Below are 21,855 nucleotides of genomic sequence, written 5' to 3' on the forward strand. Positions count from 1 at the left end.
TCCTCTGGGGAAATTCAGGAAGGGGAGAGACATGCTCTTCCCACACCAGTTAGGTAGAGCTGTGCTGTTCAGCCCTCCATCCCAGTTGACCCCAGCCATTGCTTACAGGGACCATGCCATGGAAACATCCTGTCAGTCTCCAGCTGAATCTTCCCTGCTCTCTGAGCGGCTGCCTTCTGCCCCCTGTACCTCAGCATCCTCTTTGCCCTGCCCTGCCTGCAACTGAGGTGGTGCACAAGAACTCCACGTTCTCTAGAAGACTGCCTCCACCACCCCTACCCAGAAAGCCTTTGCATCTGACATTTCTGCTCTCTATGCTTGAGACTGGGAGGTTTACACTCAGAGAAGTGAGCTTTGGGCCATGAGAGAGCTATTCCAGAAAGTAGGGGGAACTGTACAAATCAGCAGAGCAGGACAGTTGGCAGCAGTAACCTCAGCAGGGAACATGCACATCTCCCCTCTGGCACTCATCTCTCCTCCCCCCTCCCTCCTTTTCCTCCTCCTGTGGGAGGTGCTCAATGGGACTTTGGGATCTTTCACCTGCTGTGCCCAGTAGCTCTTTGAAGCCCACTTGTGAGACAGTGTTTGGTTTTTTGTGTTTTGTTTTTTTTGTTGAAATGGAGTCTCGCTCTGTCACCCAGGCTGGAGTGCAATGGCATGATCTTGGCTCACTGCAACTTCCATCTCCCAGATTCAAGAAATTCTCCTGCTTCAGCCTCCCAAGTACCTGGGATTACAGGCACGTGCCACTACCCCTGGTTAATTTTTGTATTTTTACTAGAGATGAGGTTTCACCATGTTGGCCAGGCTGTTCTTGAACTTCTGACCTTTAAGTGATCCACCTGTCTCGGCCTTCTGTAGTGCTGGGATTACAGGCATGAGCCACTGTGCCCAGCTGAAACATTGTTTTATGTTTATCCCTGTCTACAGAAGACCAAATACTGGTTTGGTGACAGCTTCTGTGTCTTACTCTTCTACCTCCCTAGTCAGTGGGAATTTGGATAAGGGAATTGTAGGGCTTAGATTCTAGGGTTTTTATGTGACTGATCACAAAATAATTCTCTCTAAGCTATCTATGGCCCAGTGGTCCCTGCCAAGTCTGTTGATTTCAGAAACCACTTCTCTTTTATGGGGCTCATGGGGGCAGGGGCTGGTGTGATTTGCCTGGTGGCCTCATTCCCTGTGTTTAGCCTGTGTCTGGGGCATGGACTTTGTTAAATGGAGTCAACAGTGAGGCCCTCATGCTGCAGCCAGCCTCTTTGCCCCAGAGAATCCTGTGCTGTGTTCTAAGAATTTGAGAACTAGAGTCCTCACCCCTAGGCTTGAGGGCACATGGTTTTCTCAAGTAGGGCTCATTGTGGTATTTGTTATTACTTTGCAACAGACCATTTTAGTAATACAATCCTGTTCAAGTTTAATTCTTTTAAGTTCTTTTATTCTCCTTTCTTTGAGATTTTTGTGTATATTGTGTGTGTATATATATATATATATACATATATATATACACACACATACACACACATATATATATATAGTATATATTGTTCTTCTGAGTAATGGTATCTCTAAACTGATTTGTTGTAATCAGAGCTGGTACCTGCTTTCAATAAATTCTGGTTTTGTGTTTAAAAAAAATTGGAGAAGACACAAATAAATAGAAAGTTACCACATGTTCATGATTAGAAGAAATAATATTGTTAAAATGTCCATACTATACAAAGTGCTCTACAGATTTAATACCATTCCTATCAAAATTCCTAAGTCATTTTTCACAGAAATAGAAAAATTCCTAAAATTATACAAAACCAGAAAAAACCCTGCATAGTCAAAACAATTTTGGCAGAAAACAACACAGCTGAAAGTATTGTACTCCTTGATTTCAAGATATATTATAAAGCAATTGTAATCCAAACAGCATGGCACTGGCATAAAAACAGACACATTAATCCACATAACAGGATAGAATGCCCATAAATAAACTTAAGTATAGTCAATTGATTTTTGACCAAGGTGCCAAGAACACATACTGGGCACAGTATGGTCTCTTCAATAAGTAGTATTGATAACACTGGATATTCACATGCAGAAGAATAAAATTAGACTCATTTCACAGCATGCAAAAAAATCAATTCAAAATGAATAAAAGTCTTAAACTCAATACTTAAAATTATAAAGCCATTAGAACAAAACAGGAGAAAAGCTCCATGACATTGGTCATGACAATTATTTCTTGAATAGAACTCCAAAAGCTGGCAGGGTGCAGTGACTCATGCCTGTAATCTCAGCACTTTGGGAGGCTGAGGCGGGTGGATCACCAAAGGTCAGGAGTTTCAGACCAGCCTGACCAACATGGTGAAACCCTGTCTACTAGAAATACAAAAATTAGCTGGGTGTGGTGGCGGGTGCCGGTAATCCCAGCTACTCCGGAGGCTGAGGCAGGAGAATTGCTTGAATCTGAGAGGCAGAGGTTGCAGTAAGCCGAGATCATGCCACCGAACTCCAGCCTGGGTGACAGAGCAAGACTCTGCCTCAAATAAAATAAATAAAATAAAATAAAATAAAATAAAAAGAAGAACTTCAAAAGCACCAGCAACAAAACCAAAAGAAACAATTAATAGCATGAAGATATAACCCAGAGACTGGAAAAAAATATTTTCAAATTATACATCTGATAAGGGGCTAATGTCCAAAATATACAATATTTTTGGTACGACTCTAACAACTCAATAGCAAGAAAACAACACAAGGAAAAATGGGCAAAGGATCTGAACAGGCATTTCTCAAAAGAAGAAACACAAATGGCCAAAAGAAATATGAAAAAAATAGTATCTCTAATCATCAGGAAAATGTGAATTAAACACATGATGAAGTATCACCTCATGTCTGTTAGAATGACTATTATCAAAAAGACAAATGATAACAAGTGCTGGCAAGCATATGGAGAAAAGAGAATTCTTTTTTTAAAAAATTTGTATTTATGTTCAGGGGTACATGTGCAAGTTTGTTATACAGGCAAATTGCATGTCATGGGAGTTTGGTGTACAGTTTATTTCATTACACAGATAATAAGCACAGTACTGGCTGGACGCAGTGGCTCGAGTCTGTAATCCCAGTACTTTGGCAGGCAGAGGCATGTGGATCACTTGAGGTCAGGAGTTTAAGACTAGCTTGACCAACATGGTGAAACCCCATCTCTACTAAAAAATACAAAAATTAGCCGGGCATGGTGGTATGCGCCTTTAATCCCAGCTACTTAAGAGACTGAGGCGGGAGAATTTCTTGAACCCGGGAGGTGGAGGTTACAGTGAGCCGAGATTGTGCCTTTGCACTCCAGCCTCAGCAACAGAGCGAGACTCCATCTCAAAAACAACAAGAAAGAAAATGCTCACTTTGGCAGCACGTATACTAAAAAAAAAAAAAAAAGAAAAACAGTAGTTTTTCTATCCTCACTTTCCTCCCACCCTCAAGGAGGCCTCAGTGTCTGTTGTTCCTCTGTTTGTGTTCATGTGTTCTCAATATTTATCTCCCACTTATAAAAGAGAGGATGCGTGATATTTGGTTTTCTGTTCCTGCATTACATCACTTAGGATAATGGCTTCAGCTCCATTCATGTTGCTGCAAAGGACACGATCTTGTTCTTTTTTTTATGGCTGTGCAGTATTCCATGGTGTATATGTATGTTTTCTCTATCCAGTCTACCACTGATGGGCATTTAGGTTGATTCTATGTCTTTGTTATTGTGAATAGTGCTGTGATACACATGCCTGTGTCTTTATGGTAGAACAATATATATTCCTTTGGGTATAAACCCAGTAATAGGATTGCTGGGTCAAATGGTAGTTCTGTTTTAACTTCATTAAGAAATTGTCAGGCTGGGCACGGTGGCTTATGCCTGTAATCCCAGCACTTTGGGAGGCTGAAAAGGGTGGGTCACCTGAGATCAGGAGTTTGAAACCAGCCTAGTCAACATGGTGAAACTCCATCTCTTACTAAAAATACAAAAATTAGCTGGGTGTGGTGGTGGATATCTGTAATCCCAGCTACTCGAGAAGCTGAGACAGGAGAATCACTTGAAACTAAGAGGAGGACAGAGGTTGCAGTGAGCTGAGATCGTCCCACTGCACTCCAGCCTGGGTGACAAGAGTGAAACTCTGTCTGAAAAAAAAAAAAGAAAGAAAGAAATTATCAAACTACTTTTCACCATGGCTGAACTAATTTATATTCCCACCGGCAGTTTATATACATTCCCAAGAGAAAAGGGAATTCTTAAACACCATTGGTGGGAATTTAAGTTGGTACAGCCATTTTGGGAAATAATATAAAGGTTCTTCAAAAACTAAAAATAGTATTACTGTATGATCCAGCAGTACCACTTCTGGGTATGTACCCTAGTGGAATGAAATTGATCTGTCAAAAGATGTCTGCACTCACATTTTTATTTCAGCCTTTTAAAATATATTAAGACTTATTTTGTGGCCTAACGTATAATCTGTCCTGAAGAATGTCTTGTGTTTGTTTGAGAAAAATGTGTATTACATTGCTGTTGGATGAAATATTCCACATATGTCCATTAGGTCTGTTTGGTCTAAAGTGTAGTTTAAATCTGACTTTTTTTTTTTTTTACTGATTTTCTGGCTGGATAGTCTATCCATTCCTGAAAGCAGGGTATATAAGTTTCTTACTATTATTGTAATATAGTCTATCTCCCCCTCAGGTCTATTAATATTTGCCTTATATATTTAGAAGCTCTGATATTGGGTCCATATATATTTACAATTTTTTTTAATGAACTGACCTCTTCATCATTATATGACCTTCTTCATATCATTTTACAGTTTTTGACTTAAAGTCTATCTTCTGTGATAGGAGTATAGCTCTCTGTGCTCTCTCTTTTAGTTTCTAATTGCATGGAATATCTTTCCAACTAAAGTATGTATAATTATAAGGCCTTTTTGCTAGCAGAATTTACTTTGATAAAATTATTTACACTAGTGATGTTATATTACATATTGTTAGCACTCCAAAATACCCAGAGGTAGTTTATAACATACAACACAATTGTTAATAAAAACCTATAGCATATATGCATATAAAATATTTCACTCTTTCTTGCTTATTCTTCAGGTAATAACTTTAAAGCAAATTTGCTAACCTATATATAATCTCTGCCTATAGTTGGTACGTATAGTACAACCACACTTATGTGGTTTAAAGAATTATAGCTATTAATAGCTATTAATAATGTATTCATTCATTATTTCATGATTTCATTCATTCATGATTGTCAGGGATTGATAATGAATGTGGTTGATTCATTATTATTTTTTTACTAGTGGAAAATGAAAATCACTGTGACTTCATTAAGCTCTGAGATATGCTTCTTTGTACCAATATGGAAAATCTAAAAGAAAAAACCCACACTCAGCATTATGAATGTTATAGGTACCAAACACTGCAGAAAATGGGCTTTACAGATGTAGGAACCAGCCAGATAGGTGAGTAAAAATATTGCTAGCACAACCAAATGGATAATTTAGGAGTCCCCTACAAACACAAGGTACAATAATTTGGGTATGAGAATAATTATACTTCTCCCATCTTGAACCATCCTAAAGAAAACATCCTGAATGTTAGATGTTTTTATCATCTTTTGATGAAGATAGAGATAGTAGGAACAACATAATGTGAGATCTCATTTTTATGCTGAAATATGTGTATACAGTACGTATATAAGCTGAAATGTGTATCAAAGAAAAAACCCAGTATTCTATTTTTTTTGTATTTATATGAAAGGTATATTTATTATGTGAAAGACAGGATAGGCTGGGCACAGTGGCTCATGCCTGTAATCCCAGCACTTTGGGAGGCCAAGGTGTAGGGATCATCTGAGGTCAGGAGTTCAAAACCAGCTTAGCCAACATGGTGAAACCCCGTCTCTACTAAAAATACAAAAATTAGCTGGGCGTGGTGGTGTGTGCCTGTAATCCCAGCTACTTGGGAGGCTGAGGCTGGAGAATCACTTGAACCCAGGAGGCGGAGTTTGCAGTGAGCCGAGATTGCATCACTGCACTCCAGCCTGGGCGACAGAGCTAGAATTTATCTCAAAATAAAAGATAAAGAAAAAGATAGAAAAATATTAGCAAAGTTTGACAAAAGATATTAAGAAGAGTTTGATGGAGGAACCAGCTGAAAAGCTGTAGTGCAGTGTCCTGGAAGTTAAATGAGAAAAGTTTGAGAGCAGGTGTACTTCTCTAACTTGAAGAAGAATACAGCTGGGTGCGGTGGCTCCTGCCTGTAATCCCAGCACTTTGGGAGGCAGAGGCAGGCAGATCACCTGAGGTCAGGCGTTTAAGATCAGCCTGGCCAACATGGTAAAACCCTGTCCCTACTAAAAATACAAAAAAAATTATCCAAGCATGGTGGTGGGTGCCCATAATCCCAGTTACTCTGGAGGCTGAGGCAAGAGAATCACTTGAACCTGGTCAGCAGAGGTTGCAGTGAGCCAAGATCATGCCACTGCACTCCAGCCTAACCAACAAAGCAAGACTCTGCCTCAAAAAAAAAAAAAAAAGACAAGTAGGACTCATGTTGCAAAAATATGGCACTGCAGTGTATATAATCCAGTTATATCATTCATTGTTCTCTGCAGACACCAAAAATTTAACCATCTTAAATGAATAATATTTTGAAATTTATTTCAAAATATTATTGCTTTATTTTAGACTATTTGCTTTATTTTAGACTATTTTTGAAAATCATCTCATACATTAGAGGTTTCCCTGAATTTTATTATCAAAAGATGTGAAGAAGTATGACATGCTGGAAAGTGGTGGGGATAAGAATTCACTCATACAAGTGTTGGAAAATTCTAGTATTCTTTACATATACTCTCTATATATTCTGATCTTAAGTATTATGCCTTGGTTTTTACATCTTATGGTATGGAAATTTCCATTTTGTGCTGCTAAACATGACAGAATGTTGGTAAATTTCCTTATATAGGATGTTACATACAATATATATTTTTTACATGTTTATACTAGCATTATTTTTTTTTTTTGAGATGGAGTCTTGCTCAGTCTCCCAGGCTGGAGTGCAGTGGCACAATTTTGGCTCATTGCAACCTCCTCATCGCAGGTTCAAGCGATTCTCCTACCTCATTTTAATATGACTAAGAAAACATTTCTCTTTAGTTTTCAAGAAATCTCTGAAGCCAAAAGACAAGAGTTCTATGATCAATGTCAGAGGGAAGAAGAAAAGTTGAAACAGATTTATGCAGCAAGTCAAGGAGAAAGAAGCAACATTGAAAGAAGCCAAAAAAGAAGTCAGTACTGAAGTTGGATATAATTTGCATTAATTTTTGGGTGCCCGATTAATTTGGGGGTTTAATCTCAAGAGTTTAGTTTTTGGAGGATACTTGCTGTTTTTCAAAAAGTAAGTTTTTACCATGTAGATTGGAATATAGCCTTTACAAAAGTATAGTCTGTAGTGTTTTTTCAAGAGAACTCAGATAATTTTCCACTTAAATAACCCTTAAGATCATTTTATAAAAATTTATTTATTTTATTTATAATTTAAATTTTCATGCACAAAGTTTAATTTGTGACAAACCCAAGCCATTTACTTTTGAGAAGAGTCTTGTACTGTCTAATGCTATTAATGCACTAGAAAATTGTCTTCACTTTTATAAATAAGCAAATGTTGACTAATGCTGGCCTTGATTAATGAGGAAATTTTAAGTTGGTAAATTATTTTATTCCATGCCATTTCTAATAAAATGGAAAAGAAGGCTATTAATATAGTTTTAATTGCCACAAATACGTTTTTGGTGAAGACATATTTTTGAAACCATAATTTCTTTCTCTCAAGTGTAGGTGGCTATAGTTTAAGAACATTTAGTGTTCTTAGGTAAATTGGAACATGAACTTCCTTTTTCTTAAAAATAAATTGGTAATTAGGCACTATAGGCCAGATGTCTCACTCAAAGACAGTTGAATTATAAGTAATAAAAATTTTGGCCGGGTGTGGTGGCTCAAACCTATAATTCCAGCACTTTGGGAGACGGAGGCAGGCAGATCACCTAAGGTCAGGAGTTTGAGACCAGCCTGGCCAACATGATGAAACCTCGTCTCAACTAAAAATAAATTAGTGAGGCCTGGTGGTGCATGCCTTTAATTCCAGCTAATTGGGAGGCTGAGGCAGGAGAATTGCTTGAACCTGAGAGGTGGAGGTTGCAGTGAGCCAAGATCGCGCCACTGCCCTCCAGCCTGGGCAAGAGTGAGACTCCTTCTCAAAAAAAAAAAAAAAAAAAAAAAATCCATTAGCTTAGGTATAAAGGAAAAGTCTGGAGGTATACAGGGGTACGTCATGGCATCCAAGAACAAGAGGCATAGCTGGATCTCATGAAGACTTAAACTGAAACTAGGAAGTGACCAGAAACCAAAGCAACCATTTAAATTTTCTCTTTCTCTCCCACCTCACTTCCCTTCGTTATGAACCTTATTCCTGTACACCTGCTGCTTTTTTTCTTTCTTTCTGGAGATTAGTTTCTTTTTGATATCTCAACTATGTGGTCCCTTAGGGTTGATTACATATCTTGATTATTGTTAATTAATGCTGCAATAAACATGAAAGTGTAGATATCCCTTTGACATACTGATTTTATTTCCTTTGAATATGTAACTATTAGTGGGGTTGCTGAACCATATGGTTATTCTATTTTCAATTGTTTAATGAATTCCCATATTGTTTTTCATAATAGCTGTACAGATTTACATTTTCATCAACATTTTATAAAATCATTATTGTAAACACTTATCTTTCCTTTTTTGGTAATAGCCATTCTAACAGATATGAGGTGCCATCTAATTGTGTTTTAAATTAGCATCTCTCTTATGATTAATGAGGTTGAGTATTTTTTCATATCCCTATTTGCTTTTTATGTCTTCTTTTAAAAAATGTTCCGATTCAGCCAGGCGCAGTGGCTCATGCCTGTAATTCCAACACTTTGGGAGGCTGAGGTGGGCGGATCATTTGAGGTCAGGAGGTGGGCAGATCATTTGAGGTCAGGAGTTCAAGACCAGCCTGACCAACGTGGTGAAACTCCATCTCTATTAAACATACAAAAATTAGCCAGATGTGGTGGCACAAACCTGTAGTCCCAGCTAATCAGGAGGCTGAGGCAGGAGAATCGCTTGAACCCAGGAGGTGGAGGTTACAGTGAGCCCAGATCATGCCACTGCACTCCAGCCTGGGTGACAGAGTGAGACTCCATCTCAAAAAAAAAAAAAAAAAAAAATTACAGGGTCATTGCCCATTTTTGGAATGAGGTTGTTTTCACACTATTGAATTGTTTGAGTTCTTGTATATTTTGGGCATTAACCCCTTATGAGATGTATGGTTCGCAAATATTTTCTCACATTTCATGGTTCTTTGTTGATTTTTTTTTGGCTGTGCAGGAGCTTTTTAGTTTGATATAATTTTATTTGTACATTTTTGCTTATGTTGTCTATGCTTTGGAGTTTGTATCCAAAAAATCATTGCTCGGACCAACTTAAGCAACTTATACCTAATTTTTTAAAGTAGTTATACAGCTTTAGATCTTACAGCAGTTAAGTATTTCATCCATTTTGAGTTGAGATTTGCATATGGTTTGAGATAAAGATCTAATTTTGTTTTTCTGCATGTGGTCACATTTATTGATTCATGTAGTTGAATCATCCTTGCATTCCAAGAATAAATTCCACTTGGACTATCTGGTATTTAATGTGTGATCTAACTCAGTTTGCTAGTATTTTGTTGAGGATTTGCTAGTTTGCTTATCACAAATGTTAGCCTATAATTTTTTTCTCATAGTGTCCTCTTCTGGCTGTAGTATCAGAGTAATAATGTCTTCTTCAAATGCATTTAGAAGTGTATTATCCTGGCCGGACGTGGTGGCTCATGCCTGTAATCCCAGCACTTTGGGAGGCCAAGGCAGGCAGATCACCTGAGGTCAGGAGTTCAAGACCAGCCTGGCCAACATGATGAAACCCCATCTCTACTAAAAACACAAAAGTTAGCCAGGCATGGTGGTGCACACCTGTCCTCCTAGCTACTCAGGAGGCTGAGACAGGAGAATCGCTTGAATCCAGGAGGTGAAAGTTGCAGTGAGCTGAGATCATGCCACTGCACTGCACTCCAGCCTTGGAAACAGAGCGAGATTCTGTCTCAAAAAAAAAAAATAATAATAAAAAATAAAATAAGAAGAAAAAGAAGAAGCGTACTCTCCAATTCTTTGGAAGAGTTTGGGATGTATTTTTATACTATTTCCATATTATTTATTTATTTAAGACAAGATTTCACTCTGTCACCCAGGTTGGAGTGAAGTGGTGCAATCTCAGCTTGTCGCAACCTCCATTTCTCAGGCCCAAGTGATCCTCCCACTTCAGCTTCTTGAGTAGCTGGGACCGCAGGCATACACCACCTTGCCTGGATTTTTTTTGTACTTTTAGTAGAGATGGGGTCTCACTATGTTGTCCAGGCTGGTCTCAAACTCCTGAGCTCAAGTGATCTGCCTGCTTCAGCCTCCTAAACTGCTGGGATTACAGGCATGAGCCACTGAACCTGCCCTACTATTTCAATTTTAAATGTTTCATAGCCTTCCCCAGCAAAGTCACCTAGTACTACCTTTTCTTTGGTAGCAGTTTTTATTACTGATTAAATCTCCTTACCTATTAGTAGTCTTTTCAGATTTTCAGTTTCTTCATGATAGAATCTTTGTAGATTTCTGCCGAGAAATCAGCTGCTAATGTTATCCAGATCCCATGTCTGTGAGAGTTGCTCTTTTCTCTGAGCTTTCAAGATTCTCACATTGTCTTTTTTTGTTGTTGTTGTTTTGAGACAGAGTCCTGCTCTGTCACCCAGGCTGGAGTGTAGCGGTGTGATCTCAGCTTACTGAAACCTCCGTCTCTTGGGTTCAAGTCATTCTCTCATCTCAGCCTCCCAAGTAGCTGGGGTTACAGGGATGTGCCACCACACCCAGCTAATTTAAAGAGAATTTAAAGTGGCCCCGGCTGGCAGGGTCTAGGTGGCTGGCAGAGGCACATGCGGACCCTGCCTGGAGCCCACCCTAGTGACACTGGGCGGGTCAATCTTGCAGGATGTGAGCAGCATCCCTGGCCTCTATCCACGAGGTGCCAGTAGCATGTGCAGGTACATACACGTGCATGCACACACAGTTATGACACCCAGAAATGTCTTAGGATTTCAAAATGTGTCCTTGGGGGCAGAAATGTCCCTGGTTGAGAATCTGCCGCAGAGGAACACAACCACACCAGGCCTCAGGATTTTATGTTGATCAAGTTCCAAGGAAAAGGAACATCTTGGCTGGGCGTGGTGGCTCACGCCTGGAATCCCGGCACTTGAGGCCAGGAGTTTGAGACCAGCCTGGGCAACATAGTGAGAGACCCCATCTCCACCAAAAAAAAAAAAAAAGAGAATGAGATCTCCAGTTTTAAAAATTCACAGACACCACAAGGAAACAATACACTATGAGACCCAGCAGAAGTAACAGATAGACTCTGTAGACCCAGATACTAGAATTGTCAGAATATAAAGTAACAGTGTTATATATATCTAAAGAAATAAAAAAGATTTCTGGAAATATGAACGAGGGGAAAAAATCTGGAAATGTCTTCATTTCTCCCTCATTTTTGGAGGATAAGTTTTCCAGCTATAGATTTCTCAATTGACAGGTTTCTTCATTATTTTAAATATATAATCCACTGCCTACTGGCCTTCAAGCTTTCTGCCAAGAAATCAGCTGCTAATGTTATCCAGATCCCTTGTCTGTGAGAGCTGCTCTTTTCTCTGAGCTTTCAATATTCTCACATTGTCTTTTTTGTTGTTGTTGTTTGAGACAGAGTTCTGCTCTGTCACCCAGGCTGGAGTGCAGTGATGTGATCTCAGCTCACTGAAACCTCCATCTCTTGGGTTCAAGTGATTCTCCTATCTCAGCCTCCCAAGTAGCTGGAGCTACAGGCATGTGCCACCATGCCCAGCTAATTTCTTTGTATTTTTAGTAGAGACGGGGCTTTGCCATGTTGCCCAGGCTGGTCACAAACTCCTGGCCTCAAGCAATCTGCCCAGGACTACCATTTACCCAGCAATCCCATTACTTGGTATAGACCCAAAAGAAAATAAATCATTTTACCAAAAAGGCACATGCACTTGTATGTTTATCACAGCACTATTCACAATAGTAAAGACATGGAGTCAAGTTAGATACCCATCAATGGTGGACTGGATGAAGAAAATGTGGTACATATACACTGTAAAATACTACACAGCCATAAAAAAGAACATGTCTTTTGCAGCAACATGGATTCAGCTAGAGGCCATCATCCTAACAGAATTAACATAGAAACAGAAACCAAATGTTGCATGTTCTTACTTACAAGTGGGATATATGGACATACATTGGGTACATATGGACATAAAGATGGGAATAGCAGACAGGAGGCTACTAGATGGGGCAGAGGGAAGAGAGAGGGAAGGCAAGGGCAGAAAAACTAATGATTGGGTACTATGCTCATTATCTAGGTGATGGGATCATTCGTACCCCAAACCTCAGCATCACACGATACGTAAGAAAACTGCACATGTACTCTCTGAATCTAAAATAAAAGTTGAAATTATATAAAAGAAATTACACATATATGGCCGGGCATGGTGGCTCCCACCTGTAATCCCAGCACTTTTGGGAGACTAAGGTGGGCAGATCACGAGGTCAGGAGATCGAGACCTTCCTGGCTAACACAGTGAAACCCCATCTCTACTAAAAAATACAAAAAAAAAAAATAGCTGGGTGTGGTGGTGGGCAACTGTAGTCCCAGCTACTCAGGAGGCTGAGGCGGGAGAATGGGGTGAACCCTGGAGGCGGAGCTGGTAGTGAGCGGAGATCGCGCCACTGCACTCCAACCTGGGCGACAGAGCAAGACTCTGTCTCAAGAAAAAAAAAAAGGAAAGAGGCTGCCCCACCTGCCCCACACTCACCTGAAGCTCACTGGGGCTCTAGGTGGTCTGTGGCAGTAGCTGGGCCAGGCAAGGCCTTGAGAGGCAGGGCCGAGGGCCACAGCAATGGCTGTTTTGGTGTCAACAGCAGGCCTGGCAGATACTGGGACCCAAGCAGGCCAGGAGTGGAATTTTGGGGGCCGTTAATGGAGTGTGGGTTCCAGTGTAAGGAGCAGGCTGGTCCCGCTGCTTCTTCCCTTTCCCAGGAGTGGAGCAAGCACCACAGCCCCTACCATGACAGGAAGGCCAATGTTCTCCTCAGTGTTGAGCCCCTCAATGTTGAGCCAAACTGTCCTGAAATGGGGCAGTTGGAATTCCAAAGAAAGAAGCTCTGAAGCCCAGAGCTATTGAATTGTAGCCATGTGGCTAGAATGAGTCACTGGTCCCTTCAGAGCAAACAACGAGTTTTGGCTCTGAGGGGTCTACATCTTCCCAATCCCCCAGGACATGTTGGGGCCAAACACTCTCCTGGGAACTGTCCTTGAGGCAACCTTAGACAAGTTCTGTCTCTAGGTGAGAGTGGCCAAAGCCATGCTCTGAGGGGAAGCCACATGGAAGCCAGGTGACATTATCCTGCACAAGAGGACTGCTGTGCATCAAACCATGTCGCCTCCCAGGAGGGCACAGAAAATCACAGCTTTTTTTTTTTGCTTTTCTTTCTTTCTTTTTTTTTTTTTTGACAGTCTTGCTCTGTCACCCAGGCTGGAGTGTAGTGGCATGATCTTGGCTCACTGCAACCTCCACTTCTCATATTCAAGAGATTCTCTTGCCTCAGACCCCCGAGTAGCTGGGATTACAGGCACGCATCATGATGCCGGCTAATTTTTGTATTTTTAGTAGAGATGGGGTTTCACCATATTGACCAGGCTGGTCTCGACCTCCTGACCTCAAGTGATCCACCTGTCTCAGCCTCCCAAAATGCTGGGATTACAGGTATGAGCCGCCATGCTTGGCCTGAGATTACAGCTTCTCTTCAGGACTTGGAGAGGATGGGGATTGCATGTCTGCACAGAGCCCATAAAACAGCTTTGTGTGGTTGGTGCCAAAGCCTGATAGCGCCTGGAGTATGACAGGTGATTGTTGGGATATTATGACAGTTGATCATTGATTATTGAGAACCAAATAAGGTGACTCTGGGCATGCATGCTGCTGTCCCCCAAATGGCTCAAATCCTGGAAAAACTAAATACTTGCTCAGGTCCATGGCATACTGAATGTGGCAAATGCTTTCTGCAGCATACCCTTCCAAAGTCCCAGGACCTTTTGCCTTCAGCTGAGAGGACCAACAATGTACCTTCTCGTTGCTCCTAGAGAAACTTACACAGTCCAACTATCCGACATGGTTTAGGGTGATGTGAGACATTTTGGAGTGATGTGCCTGGCGTTGTCTGGGAAGACTATATGGATAATATTCTCCTAATCTCTACAGATTGAAGTCTTTTGCAGAAACCTACCTAGAAACTCCTAAAGCATTTACAATCCAGAGGATGGGCCAGTCATGCCCAGAAAGTCCAGGGACCAGGAGGCACCATAACATTCCTGGGCATGGTCAGGTTAAGACCCAAGTTTTGCCAACAGCTGTGATCATCAAAATCCAACCACATCCACAGGCCTCTGTAGAGTTTGGATCTGTGTCCCCACCTGAATCTCAACTCTAGTTGTAATCTGCAGTGTTGGAAGTGAGGCCTGGTGGGAGGTGATGTGATCATACGTGTGGACCCTGATGAACGGTTTAGCACCATCCCTCCTGTGCTGTTCTTGTGATAGTGAAAGCTCTCACAAGTTCTAGTTGTTTAAAAGTGTGTAGGCTGGGCACGGTGGCTCACGCCTGTAATACCAGTGCTTTGGGAGGTCAAGGCAGGTGGATCACAAAGTCAGGAGATCGAGACCATCTTGGCTAACATGATGAAACCCCATCTTTACTAAAAATACAAAAATTAGCTGGCATGGTGGCACGTGCCTCTAGTCCCAGCTACTTGGGAGGATGAAGCAGGACAACTGCTTGAACCCAGGAGGCAAAGGTTGCAGTGAGCTGAGATCACACCATTGCACTCCAGCCTGGGTGACAAAGCGAGACTGCATCTCAAAAACAAAAAAAAAAAGTGTGTAGCACCTCTCGCCTCTCTCTCTTGTTCCTGCTCCAGTCATGTAAGATGTGCCTGCCTGCTTCCTCTTCCCCTTCCACCATGTTTTTAAGCTCCCTGAAGCCTCTCCAGAAGCTGAGCAGAAGCCACTTAGCTTCCTGTACAGCCTGTGGAACTGTGAGCCAATTAAACCCAGTTCCAGGTATTTCTTTACAGCAGTGTGAGCGTGGACTAATATACCTTGTTTTATGAAAGGGCTGTATCTGCAAAGGGATCCCCAACACAGAAGGAGTCAAGAAACCAAAGAATGAAACAGACAAATCCAGTTTGTCAGTAAAAGGTAATTTATTGGGGGGAATTTGTGGACAGAAGCATGGTCTTGAGCAGTAGCAAGACAGGTAGTTCCCCAGGCTGTTACCCCGAAGAGTCAGGCTTACTTAGTATAGGAAAAGGGTAAATATGGTCTATAAGGAATGTGCAGGACAATTAAGGTCAGCCTTCCAGAAAGAGAATGAGGTGCACATCATAGCCTGTAGTTTGTGTGATGACATCTAGGTTGCTTCGACCTAAGTAGAAGATTTACAGTAAGTGTGTACCTTACACATGAAACAATAGATCAAGTAGGAATCTTACAGGCATTCCCAGAACTGGGGTTAATCCAAAGTGAACATGGTGGATTCACTTCCAAGATGGAGTTGCTTTAGCCTCCACAGAGCTCCTTCCCCAGACCCACGGAGCCCTTAGGGTTTAGAGGACCAGCGTAGAAATTCTCATCCAGGCGTTTTGATCCTTTTGGTTCTCAAAAGGGAATTGAATGTACACATCTGCTTATTATTCTCAAATAATTTCTTCTTTCACGTTATTATTTCTCAAATCTTTCCTTCTTTTCCCTCTCCACAGAAAAAGCTACAGAAAATTTAAAAGTATTTTCAGAAAAGACAGTACACTGAGTAGGATTTGCACATCAAGAAAAAGTAGAAATGGGAGTTGGGAGTCAAGTGTTTTGGAGAGGGATAGAGAAAAAGATTAGGCTGGAAGGGGTACTGGACCAGTTGTGGGGGTGTGTACACCTGTGTGTGTGTGTGTGTTGTGTGTGTAACTTTCTCACTGAACGTTTACTTGAACAACTCCAGCACTGTCTAGACTGGATTAACAGAAAGATGTGTGTTTGCCCATGGGCAGGTGGGGGGTTTGGGGGCAGGTGACCCTGGTAATGGAATGCAGTGATGGCAGCTGGGCTGCTGAGCAGGCATGATGAGCTGCAGAAGGAGCAGGGCTCTGGTTCCCATGCTGGTCCATCGTGCTGGCGTGGAGCTACCTCCAGGCTGTGGGCTGTGCATGGTAGGTGGGGCTTCCTTCCTTCCCCAAACTAGCCCAGCAATTCCCCAGGAAGTCAGGCCACTGCTACTGCTTCTGACTGCACTGCACCTCTAAAGGGAGGGTCACCCTGTCTGTACCAAGGATGGGGACGGCAGAAGAATCTCACAGGCCAGGTGGGTCTCAATTGGTAAATGCAGGGTGGACATATGTGTGTTTGCTGTGGCTCCCCACTCTGCCCTTTGCAGACAGTGCTAATTAGTCAGTCACAGGATTCTCACCCCAGTGCCCAGTGAGCACTACCAAAAGCTCCAGATGGCTTATAAGCATCTGGAGACTCTTGCATTCCCTGTGGATCCTTCCTGACCAGATCTCAGAACCTTCCCTGGAAATGAGGAAGTGGCATGTCACCACCCAGTACCTGTACTGTCAGAGATGGCATCTTGGGTGACCATTCCCTGAGTGGAGGAAGAGAGGGTTCTGTGCAGGGGACTTCCTTGGTGGATCACGGGGTAAGTGAGGCCTTTGGTCTGGCATAAAGCCTGTGGAGCAGAGATTCCAGTGGGGCTGGGACAAGCAGGTGCTGCTCAACCAGGCCTCCCGAGACACCTTGTCCCCCTCCCACCATAGCTGAGCCTGGATGAGAATGTGGACACCCATAGACACCAGAGGATGGGACCGTGAGCAGTGGTGGTGCTGGGGTGTGGGGTGAAGGCAGCTGGGACAGGGCCTCCAGGTGTGGGAGGATCCAGCCTCTCTTGTGAGGCCCTGGGCACATCACTGCCCTCTGTGGGCCTCTGTTTCCTCATCTGGCAGATGAACAAATGATGAGCCTGTTGAGCAGGCCTCACAGGGTCCTGATGGGGTTCAGGGAGGAAGGGAATTTATGGGTGCTTGTACCTCGCTCTTCCCATGAAGGGTGATGGTGAGAGCACAGCTAAGAGCCACATGAAACTGAGTCATCAGGAGGCCCTGTGAGGAAGGCGTGGTTCCCATCACACTTCCTTGATGAAAAAACAGTCTCAGGGAGTTCTGGCTGCCTGCCCAAGGTGACACGAGCAGTGAGTGTTGGAGCTGGGAGTGAATCTAGAATCAGGGCAGAGTGGAGTTGGTGGGAGCATTGCAACAGCTCACTCAGGCTGGTTATCCAGGACCTGAGGTCAAGGCGGCTTAGGTATAACTGAGGGAGGAGAGAATAGTCTCCCTGACCTTGTTCCTTACCCTGGCAGGGGGAGACCTCCAAATTGGCCATGCAGGAGATGAATCCCCAGACAGCACAGATGAGGCTGTGGGGCAGCAGGTGAGTGGATCTGTGGTGGGAGGGGCTCCAGGGAGTCGAAGGACAGGCTTCTTCCCCCCCAGCTGGAGGCCTCCACATCAAGAGAGCAGGGGGTCTTCCTCCCCCAGCCCTGCCCTCCTGTGGCCACAGGTCCTGAAATGCCTCCATTAGAGAGACCAGAGAAACTGCCTGGGCGAGCTGGGCTCAGTGTAGATTTGGGGAACAGTGAGACAGGGGACCCCATGCCCTCATGACTTGTTAAAATCCCAGCATAGAAGTAACTGGGGATGTCTAGTGGCCTTGGGGGCCAGCTGGGGAGATGCGGGAGAGGAAGGGAGGGCTGGGGGAGGCAGCTGAGGGTCCTGGGCTGTTCCAGGTGGGAGACCTTGGGAACGGGTGTCCAGGCAGAAGCGGTTGGTGAGATTTCAGGGGACAGGACTTGGGTGGGCACCTGACAATGGGACCTCACCGCCACTACCACCCCAATGGCCAGGGTGTTGTGCCTTCTCTGGGCTGGTGGGGGGAGGGGGTTCCTCATTAACCTGGTGAAGCTGGGCACTGCCATGAAGGACTGTGTGGGTGGGAGTGAGCCTGGGGCAGGCAGGTCGGGGACCAGGATCCTCAGGCTTGGGAGGAGAGAGCCCTGGACCCAGCCCTTCGATCACAGCAAACCCCCTCCTGTGTGAGCCCCACAGTCCTCCCCATGCTCCCCGAGCTGGGGCTTCAGGCCCATCTTACCTCTGAGTGGTGGAAGCTCCAGAGCAGCTGCCAGTCCCTGTTTCCTGAGTGGCGAAGCTGCAGAGCTGCCTGACTGCAAAGCTGCAGGAGCCGCAGGAGCTGGACTCAGCCTCTCCCTTAGGTTGTGCCCACAGAAGGAGAGGGAAATTGTGCCCCTCCCAAGTCAGGCAGCTCCTAAGTGGCCGAGCATTTTCTTTGTATAGTGGGCCTGCGTTTATCTGTCTGTTGTCAGAGAGTGTTGGGGCAGAAGGTCCCTGAGCCACAGTTCCCACACCTCCTCATCTAGAGCCCAGAGCTTGATGGAGGTCCCAGTGCTGTTCTATGCACATTTCTCACCCCTGCTGGCCTGGCAGTAGTGCAGCGTGGGAGGGTGTGGGGATGGGGGCAAGTCATGGGCCAGGGGCCTTTCTGAGGGTCTTTGGCTGGCTGTCTTCCAGGGAAATGTGATCAACACCCAGAAAGGAAAAATGGGGAGTAGCTGGGGCCCTCACTTTGGGGGAGGGTGGGGATGTGGAAGTCAGAGACCATCCCACCCACTTACCCTGGGTAGAACACTCTCCAGCTCCATCCTCTGCATCCTGGATTTATTGGGAGGGTTTGATACACAGAGGACAAGACCCATTGCAATGGAGGGTGTGGGTAGGAGGCAGGAATCCTGGACAAATTCCTTGGGAGGGGCTGTTTCTCTGTTTATATCCAACTCTGAGAAACAGGTGGGGCTGCATGGGATTGGAGAAGAGGGGGCCCACTAAGAGAAAAGCCCTAGAGATCTGCCCCAGTTTACTCCCTCCCTAAGGGCTCTTCACTGTCTTCCACCCAGGCCCTGTCCACCTCCTGTTTTTCCCTCTCGCTCCAGGAGATTAAAGTCCTCCAAGAAATACAGCTGCTTCCGTGACAAGAGGGAATTATCATCTTCAGACTCAGCAGGAATATGGGGTTGGTTTCAAGCCCATGGAGCCACACAGTCCAATTGAGAGGTGAGAGCCTAGAGGATTGACAGAGGGTGGGCGGAGACTCTGTCTCATGGTCAGATTCAGACAGCCTGTGGCCACGGCTCTCTGGTCAGCAGCAGGCCCTGTTGAATGGGAGCCCTGGGCGGGGACTGGGAGGGAGGCCTGAGGTGTGGCTTCTGGAGCCTCACAGCTGCTGCTCTGTCCTACAGCTACAACCTGTCCTGCCGCTGAGCCGCATCCCAGTAGGCCAGCCACACCCTCAAGGCCAAGAAGACCAGGCCATGAAGAATCTCAGGCCCACTGAGTGCCCAGGTGGCAGGGGAAGAGTGCCTCAGGGCTCGGTGAAGTTTGGGATGAGCATGGGCTCTGGAAGTCAGACAGCTACACTGGGCTCCCAGCTCCACTGTGATCAGCCCTGTGACTGGGGCAGGGAACTCACTGCTGTGGTACTTGAGCATCACTGTCATAAATTTACTGTGTCTGTCCAATCCTTTTCTTTTTTTTAATCTCTCTTCCTCTATAATCACCATGTACTACTGATCTCTGTTAATGTTTTTGTTCAAATGAATAAACATATGTTATATAGTGTGTATTATATGTCCTCATGATTTCTTCACTATACTATATGATTCCACTCATACGAACTTAACTACTAGAGTAGTTAAGTGTACAGAAACACAAAGTAGAAGAGTGGTTCCCGGGGCTACAGGAAGGTAGGTGAGGTGTTTAATGGGTACCGAGTTTTAGTTTTGCAAGATGAAAAACACCCCTATGAATGTGGAGGATGCTCATAAAACAGTGTGAATGTGCTTAATTCCTCTGACCTGCACACTTAAAAATTGTTCAATTAAAAAAAAAAAAATTGTTGGTCAGGTGCAGTGGCTCACACCTGTAATCCCAGCACTTTGAGAGGCAGAGGTGGGCAGATCACCTGAGGTCAGGAGTTGGAGACCAGCCTGGCCAACATGGTGAAGCCCCATCTCTACTAAAAATACAAAAAATAGCCAGGCGTGGTGGTGCATGCCTCTAATCCCGCTACTTGGGGGCTGAGGCAGGAGAATTGCTTGAACTCAGGAGGTGGAAGTTGAAGGGAACGAAGATTGCACCACTGCACTCTAGCCTGAGTAACAGAGTGAGACTCCATCTGAAAAAGAATAAAAAAAAAAAAAAAAGACCTTAGCTATCTGCAACAGCATGAATATCACAAATATAATGTTCCGTAAAATTAAGTGGATGTAAAATATACATAGAATTTAATTTGATTTATACAAAATCCAATAAGCAGATAAAACTGAGGTCCTGGCTTTCAGTAATACTGGAGTAGCTTGTTGAATTAACACAGATTATAATGATGACACCTGAATAATATATTATCTATTGTTATAGAAACACATCTATATAATACAAATATGACCTATGTGTGAATAAGAACTGAATGAGGATTTCAGCTGTGCCCACTATAGGGGAGACAGGTATTGACATTTGAATCTAGCCCAATTAACACCGTTTGTAAACAATAACACTGCTTTTCAAAGGTAGACAACAGAATTGAGTGTCTCTTTAATGATTCTTTACAGTTTTAGTATACAACTTTAAAATTCATGAGACGTGTGAAGAAACACGAAAATGGAATCCACATACAATTAAAAAAGCAGACAGTAGAAGTGATCCTAAGATATTCAAGGTGTTGTAATTCAGGATGTTTAAAGGCAGCTGTTATAAATCTGTTCATAGGGGTAAAGGAAAATATTCTAACAATGAATGAAGTGATGTGGAACCTCAGCAAAGACGTGGAAATTATGAAACAATAGGAAGATAAGGAAATTTTAAAAATACTTTTGAGCGTATTCAAAGATTAGAAACAGAAGACGGAGCAATAGAAATTGTCCATTCTGAATAAAAGAGTGAAAAGCCTTAAAGAAAATGAAGAGTCTTAGAGACCTGTGGAGTGATTGAGTCCAAGTTGGAGAAAGGACAGAAAAATTAAATGACGTACAAAGTAAATCACCAACTAATAGCTGAAAACTTCCAAAAATTGGTCAAAACCCCCCAATTTTTATAACAACATGTCAACACACTCCTCCAAAAAATACAAATAAAACCATACCAAGGCCATATTGTGCTTTAGGAGACTGGCAGGGAAGAGCTTTCTATTGACTTGCTGTGATTTCTAATTTTAACTACTTAGAAGAATGAAAAATAGGTTCTCCTTAGAGTTTCTTTTTTTTTTTTCTTGGAGAAAGTCTGACTTAGGCACAGATGACTGACAGTTATTAAAGTCAGATGACTTTCCAGGCTTCTGTTAAATTTCCAGTGTCTTACATTGGAAATTATTTAAATTTGTTTCTTCCAAATCCTGCAGTAATACTGATGCTCCGGAAAGAAGTCCCACGGAGATTCTGCTCTTGTGCATCCATCCTGCACGGAGCTGA

General features: G+C 43.3%; 1 pseudogene; it reads left to right on the forward strand.

Annotated features, from left to right (window-relative positions):
• The window catches only part of LOC100457582 (septin-14-like), a 57,131-nt pseudogene extending 37,120 nt beyond the window's left edge, over nucleotides 1-20,011 (forward strand).
• The last annotated feature ends 1,844 nt before the right edge of the window (nucleotides 20,012-21,855 follow it).

Source organism: Pongo abelii, chromosome 6 (genome assembly GCF_028885655.2).
Source record: "Pongo abelii isolate AG06213 chromosome 6, NHGRI_mPonAbe1-v2.0_pri, whole genome shotgun sequence".
Taxonomy (NCBI): Eukaryota; Metazoa; Chordata; class Mammalia; order Primates; family Hominidae; genus Pongo; species Pongo abelii.